Here is a 7,708-nt window from a genome sequence, read left to right as displayed (position 1 = left end):
CTGTTTCCTTTGCTTTGCAGAAGCTTTTGATCTTGATGAAGTCCCAAAAGTTCATTTTCGCTTTTGTTTCCTTTGCCTTTGGAGACATATCTTGAAAGAAGTTGCTGTGGCTGATATCGAAGAGGTTACTGCCTATGTTCTCCTCTAGGATTCTGATGGATTCCTGTCTCACATTGAGGTCTTTTATCCATTTTGAGTTTATCAGACACATGAAAAAATGTTCATCATCACTAGCCATCAGGGAGATTCAAATTAAGACCACATTGAGATACCACCTTACACCAGTTAGAATGGCCAAAATTAGCAAGACAGGAAACAACATGTGTTGGAGAGGATGTGGAGAAAGGGGAACCCTCTTACACTCTTGGTGGGAATGCAAGTTGGTGCAGCCTCTTTGGAGAACAGTGTGGAGATTCCTCAAGAAATTAAAAATAGAACTTCCCTATGCCCCTGCAATGGCACTACTGGGTATTTACCCCAAAGATACAGATGTAGTGAAAAGAAGGGCAATCTGTACCCCAATGTTTATAGCAGCAATGGCCACGGTTGCGAAACTGTGGAAAGAACCAAGATGCCTTTCAACGGATGAATGGATAAGGATGATGTGGTCCATATACACTATGGAGTATTATGCCTCCATCGGAAAGGATGAATACCCAACTTTTGTAGCAACATGGACGGGACTGGAAGAGATTATGCTGCATGAAATAAGTCAAGCAGAGAGAGTCAATTATCATATGGTTTCACTTATTTGTGGAGCATAACAAATAACATGGAGGACAAGGGGAGACGGAGAGGAGAAGGGAGTTGAGGGAAATTGGAAGGGGAGGTGAACCATGAGAGACTATGGACTCTGAAAAACAACCTGAGGGTTTTGAAGGGGGTGGGTGGTTGGGAGAACCAGGTGGTGGGTATTAGAAAGGGCAAGGATTGCATGGAGCACTGGGTGTGGTGCAAAAACAATGAATACTATTACACTGAAAAGAAATAAAAAATTAAAAAAACATTCTCTGGGAAAAGCTAAAGAACACACTTTATTCAGATCACCATACACTGGTCCTCACTGTATCTTCTTATGTTCTACCTGCTGTGATTTCACAACGTAGATTACTTCCCTCAAGGTCATACCCAGCAGACTGGGTCTTCCGTCAAGGTCATACCCAGCAGATTGATGAATGGGTCATTCCTCACTTCAGAAGATAAATCAGTGGAAGATGAATATAAGCTGAGTCATATTAGAGCCACAATTAAAGACTTCCAAAACCTCAGAAAAAAAACCAAAATATTGCCATGGCTTTTTAATTCTATTAGTCATTTCCTGGTTACTTAGTCTTTCTCAGATAAAGGCAAAATTTATTGAAAACTATCATGTGGGAAAGTTAAAACAATTTTTTAAAATAACATCACGGAAAATACTTACCAAGGTCTAGAAACAGGAAGAAAAGAAAAGTAGGTCATTTTTAAAGTCCTTCCTTAAGACCAATAGCTACTGTTATAAGCAAAGAAAAGACAACACTAGAGAAGATTTTAGAATTCTGTTCAAGAAACTTTTAAACAATATTCTGGTGTGGACTCCCAGCTAATGTAAAAAGATCCCTGTCCTCTCTGTGTAAATGTGCTAAAACCTGAAATAAGGAACTTGGTCAGAAAATTGTATGAGAAATTATAAATCTGGGGAATCTCCAATATCTGGCTGAACATTTTCAGATAGACCTAGAAAAATTGATAAGTTTAGGGCCAATAACACACTTATGCCACTGAGATAAAAGCACTGGTTCCTGAAACAGAAACTGAATTGAAAGACCCTTTATCACCTAAGAATTAGAGCACTATTAAGGAGGACATGTGCTGCTATCTAGCAAAAAAGTAATGGGAAGAGTCAATATCCCTCATTACCTAAAGGTAAAACTAATCATCCCTTTCACTGGCCATTGTAATACTTCTGTTTTATCTACAAGGACCAAATAGACAAAATTGTGGCTCTGTTCAATATTTTGTGCAGTTAATGCAATAGTATACTTTGTTTTTTGATATAGCCTAAACAGCGTAGTTTCTTTCTTTAGTTCTACCTGACAATAAATTTTCTGTAACAGACTTGAGATCAGCATCCTTTACTATCCCAGTAGATAAAGATAGTCAATATTCATTTGATTCACTGGAGGGAAAATCACCAAACACTTGGACAATGATGACTCCAGGATACGCTACTGAGGCACCATCTTATATCTCCTGATGTTTAGATCAGGTATCTAAAGAAGTGTCCATATTGATCTACCTGATACAACATGTCAAGAATCTCCTTCTGTGTTTCACTGACTGATTCTTCTAAAACTCATTCTAAGTATCTATTGACTAAATTGGTTTAAAAAGGATGTAAAGTTTTTAAGGAAAATCTTATATGCCCGCCAAAGGTAAAAGTTATTTGGGGGAAAGATTGTTGACTATTCAAAATTACCCAAAACCATTTTCTAAAAGACAATTGGGAGGACTTCTTGGATTTACTGTTTATTGCAGATTATGGGGTTCTAGTTTTTCTGAACTATTAAGGTCTTTACATAAGTTTCACTCCTGTGGAACTCAGAAGTTAAAGATGTTTTTCACAGGGGCACCTGGCTGGCTCAGTCGTTAAGCATCTGCCTTCAGCTCAGGTCATGATCCTGGGGTCCTGGGATTGAGCTCTGCATCGGGCTCCCTGCTCTCCCACTCCCCCTATTTGTGTTCCCTCTCTCGCTCTCTCTCTCTCTGTCAAAAAAATAAATAAAATCTTTTTTTTTTTTTAAGATGCTTTTATTATATCAGAACGTGCCTCCAACAGCCACCTTTCCTGGGTCTTCCAGATGATGATAAACTTTTCTTCTTATATATCCAGGTAAGTTCAGGCCGTGGTCTAGAGGCACAAATGTAAATATACCCATTAAGGACACACTGTATAGAGCCTGTCCCTTGACCCAGTAGCTAAGGTTTATTTTTCCTGCCACTAAACAATTGTAGCTGTAGGTAAATTTTTATGCTAGTGAAACTGGTCATTCTTTTCCCCTTACCCAATGATTGGGCATGTTGTGTTTTTAATGGGATTATCTATGCCCAAAGCTGGTCATCTGGATACCCTCTCCAAAATCTTGGTGTGATATTATTCGTTGATGGGTTCTATCTTAAAAGTGAAGAAGGTCAATACCACATGTGGTTTCTCCTTTGCCCATGCAAGAATTTTGAAGTAAAGTTGTTTAGATGTGAGACAACTGTGATTTCCTTTAATAAACAGCTGCATAATATCCCATCATAAGACTGTGTCATACAGTTAATTATTAACTGAAGCCATAAAGTCAATTATTAGAAAAGAATGAAATTAAAAGCTTCATATTCAACTACATAAAAAATTATTAAGATTCTATATAGCAAAATATATTTCATATTATATATAAATATACATAAATCAGGTCAAAATGATAGATTGAAAGAAAATATTTATATCATAAAGTCAGGTACAAAATGATAGATTGAAAGAAAATATTTACATCATACCTGACAGATAAAGGTTAGTATGCTTTTTTTTTTTTTAAAGGAGAGAGAGGGTGTGTGAGTGGAAGAGAGGGGCAGTGGGAAAAGGAGAGGGAGAGAGAATCCCAAGCAGGTTCCATGCCTGCTGTGGAGCCTGATGCTGGACTCAATCCCACGACCCTGAGAGTATGACCTGAGCCAAAATCAAGAGTCAGATGCTTAACTGACTGAGCCACTCAGGTGCCCCAGGTTAGTATTCTTATTATATTAATCACTCATAAGAGAAAGACAACTCAATAGACAAATTAACAAACATTCTAAAGGACAATTCTCAGAAGAGGAAATGTACGTCAAATATGCTAATAATCAAGAAAATGAAAAGTAAAATAAGAGTTAATAGTGAAATAACATTTTTTCTATCATACTCGCCAACACTTAAAAGAATTACAACAGTGAGTGCAAGCTAAGGGCACTGGGAAAAGGCCCCATTCCTCTGCTGTGGTTGTGCAAATTGTTACAACCTTCATGGAATAGAACTTGGCAGGACCTAGTGACATTTAGAACATGCATACCCTTTGATCCAGCAATCACACTTGGGAGATCCATCCTATAGAACTTCAAGTCCCAATACATAAGAATTTATGTGCAAAGAGCTGTGTCCCAGACTCAGCATCCATGCTAGGAAGTTGTTGATGATGTGTTCTTTTTGAGGCGATTGTGGGGATTAAAGATAATTTTTAAGAAGTGTATCTTACAAATTAGTTATTAGTATTAAAATATGTGACAATGTGGAAATAGCGTGGGACTTCACAAAGAGGACACCACCTGTCCATTCTAACTCCTCATACATCATCCTCTGTACTTGGTGTTTCCGATAGCACAGCACCCAACAAGAGCAGCAAGGAAAGAACAGAAGGACATAACAGCAAGGAATAGCAGAAATAAATTCAACAGTCAAGGACAGAAGCCTGTGCTCCCTCAGCCCAGGATGGTGACACCCTGGAGAGCTATCTCCTGGAACTCTGGCTCACTAGTCTTTTGATATTTCTCTTGAGTGTTAATTACTCCCAGAACGTTTGGGATAAGTGTGAAAAGAAGCCTCTGGATCTTGTAGGCAGAGGATGAACCCTGGTCATGTCTGCAGGGATCCTGGGGTCTGGCATTATCCGCTTGTCTCTGATGGCTTTGTTATCTCATGGAGGTAGGTATCCCAGTGGGTACTTCCAGGGAAATTGGAGACTCTGGGGTGAGTTCTCAGGGACCACTTTTAGCCATTGGAGACTCTGGGAGCCTTTGTTGAATCTCCCGTAGTAGAGACATCGCACTGGGGATTAGGCTTCAGCATATGAATTTTGGGGAGATACATTCAGTCATTCTATAGCAACTGTCCCAAGGGCCTGCCTTCCACTTTCTGAGATTTCCTCCAGTAAATACCCTTTAAACATGTTCTTGCTTAAGCTCTGTTTTTGGTGGTATCTGAAGCCAGAGTAAGTTTATTTTTCCTTTCTAATTCCAGAAGAGTATTTCCTTTCCATTATTCTGTATTACATGCCAACAACCTAAATGGCTTGGAAGCAGATTATTGTCCAGAGCCTCCAGGTAGTAACACAGACTGGATGACACTTTGATTTTGGTTTTGTGAGACCCTAAACAAAAAACTCAGTCAAGCCTAATAAGGCTGCTGACCAACAGAACTGTGTTGTTTTAAGCTACTAAATTTGTGGCACCTCATTTTTCTCACTGATCTTGAGTCAAGGAGCAGGTTGAGAGATAGAACCTGTGCTTTTTTAGTGTCTTTCCAAAACTCATGTTCTTCTTGAAACCTGAGAATGTGACCTTATTTGGAAATAGGGTTACTGTGGGTATATAATTAGTTACAATGGGGTCATGCTGAAGCAAAGTGGCCCCTTCACCCATTATGACTGGTATCCTTACAGAAAGAGAAGAGACACAGATGCAAATAGAAAAGGGAGAGGGCTATGTGAAGGTAGAGATAGAGTTTCGGGTGATAGTAAGGAGCACCAAAGATGGCTAGCAACACTGGAAGCTAAGAGGAAGGCATGGAGCAGATTGTCCCCTAGAGCCCTCTGAGCAAGAGCATGGCCCTGTCTACCTCTTAATTTCAGATGGCTAGCCTCCAGAAATGTGAATGAATCTTTTTCCATGGTTGAAAGTCACCTAGTCTATGGTACTTTGTTATAGCAGCCCCGGGAAACTCATACAGGATCAGTGTCTTCCTGCCCTTTTAGGTAGTTTCTGTTCCATCAATCAAAGCCTGAACTTTCTATGAAAGGAAGCCTGTGCTGCAGTTTCCTTAATCTAGCCTTATTTGCTAGCCAAGAGCTTGTCTGTCATTGTCAGGTTCCAGTGAGACTGTGGGTTTTTATTCTTAGTGGTGTGTACATGAAAATGTCAGTGGGATGTTGCTGGAAGATACTAGAGCGTGCCATGTAGCACAACTGTCCCCTTGATGTTGTTGATGCTGCAGATTTTTGAAAACTACCATAAATCATTTCTGGAACCAGGTGAGATGTTAATTATCATGATAATATTGCTAGAAGGTAAGAAAGCACTTCAATACATAAACTTTGCTTTAGCTATGGGGCTTTGAGGGGTTAAAAGTCTAGCTCCAGAAAGGAAAGGCATAAACAGATCAATTTCCCTTCAATCTCAGAAAGGGAGTAAAAGAATTTAGGATTGTCAAGTGGTATCATTTAGAATAACACAGGTTCAGCATCAGAAAGTAGATAAGGAGAGGAAATTGAAAAGAACCTGAAACATACATCAGGCTACATCCTTGAGATATTCTTCTATGCGGCTGCCAGAAAAAGTCCATCAAAATGCAAAGTTAGTTCTGCCTTGCCCCTACTTACACCCCTCTGATGGTACTGCATTCTAGACATCAGGCCACACTTCTTAGCTAGGCATTCAAGCCTCTCCATGTGCCCTCCCTACCTCCCTATCCTCATCTCCTCTACTCCCCAGCATACACTCTCAGCAGCAGCCAAGCTGGGCTGTGCACAACCCCCTGAATATTCCGTGTTCCTTTACTCCTCTGCCTTCACAAATTCCATAGGGACATGCCTTCTCCTCCTCCATTCCTGGTAAATCCACTCTACTGGCAAGTCCTTCCTGGCTCCCCAAACCAGGCCCCCCAATCCCCCACAGTGCCTGCTGGAGCCAGCGCAGGTCTTTGCACACAATCCCATCCAATGCAGCACCTCATCTCATGGTTGCCTTTTCTACTGTGCAGAAAGCTTCTAAGCAGGTGCTATGGCCCAGTGAACTCTCCCCCTAGTGCCCATCAGTGCTGGCTGACTAACAGATAAAAAGCGGAGCACTGACTGCACTTTCAGAGTTACATTGGAGGCCAGCAGCAGTTTGATGTCTATGTAGTGGAAAGACACAGAGGCAGATAAAACCTCCTAATATATGTTGAGCAGGCTGTGGCCACCTAATTTTTTTGGCCGAAGGGACACACAGCCTTAAAAGGTATGTCTTGGGTGCCTGGGCGGCTCAGTGGGTTAAGGCTTGGCCTTCGGCTCAGGTCATGATCTCAGGGTCTTGGGATGGAGCCCCGCATCGGGTTCTCTGCTCGGCGGGGAAGGTGCTTCCTCCTCTTTCCCTCTGCCTGCCTCTCTGCCTATTTGTGATCTCTGTCAAATAAATAAATAAAATCTTAAAAAAAAAAAAAAGGCATGTCTTCCATCTTTGTGATTCATGTGCACCACAGTAACCAGATTTTATCCCCGGTATTATTTCTCAGTAAGAGGAGCCAAGATCCTTCAGAGAAAACTGATTTCATGGTTCAGAAAAAAAAAAAAAATCACAGTGGGTCTAGACTCACTGATAACATAAGGTCAGGACACTTCCACAATGTCAGGGGGAGGGGCTCCCAGTAGGGAGGATGAAAAAAATCAGAATAATAATTACAATGAATTAGAACAAGTTAAGCCAGTGAAAGGCTCTGAGTTAATAAAATATTTAAAACAGTTGATATGATGTGATAAAATAGTAATTGTTATGTCAAAACAGATGAGTGTAATAGGATGAAAACAAATGCTTTATTTCAGTAAGTATCAGAATATTAATATAAGGAATTTTTCCCCTAATTATATGTTAGTAAAAGGGTTTTGTGTGTATACACACACATACACACACACACATATAAGAATATACAAATATGTATTTTCTATCTAAGTAAACAGGA

This window comes from Mustela putorius, unplaced genomic scaffold, assembly GCF_011764305.1.
Source record: "Mustela putorius furo isolate JIRA1106 unplaced genomic scaffold, ASM1176430v1.1 tig00003909_pilon_pilon_pilon, whole genome shotgun sequence".
NCBI classification, from domain to species: Eukaryota; Metazoa; Chordata; class Mammalia; order Carnivora; family Mustelidae; genus Mustela; species Mustela putorius.
Note: the sequence above shows the minus strand (reverse complement) of the source record.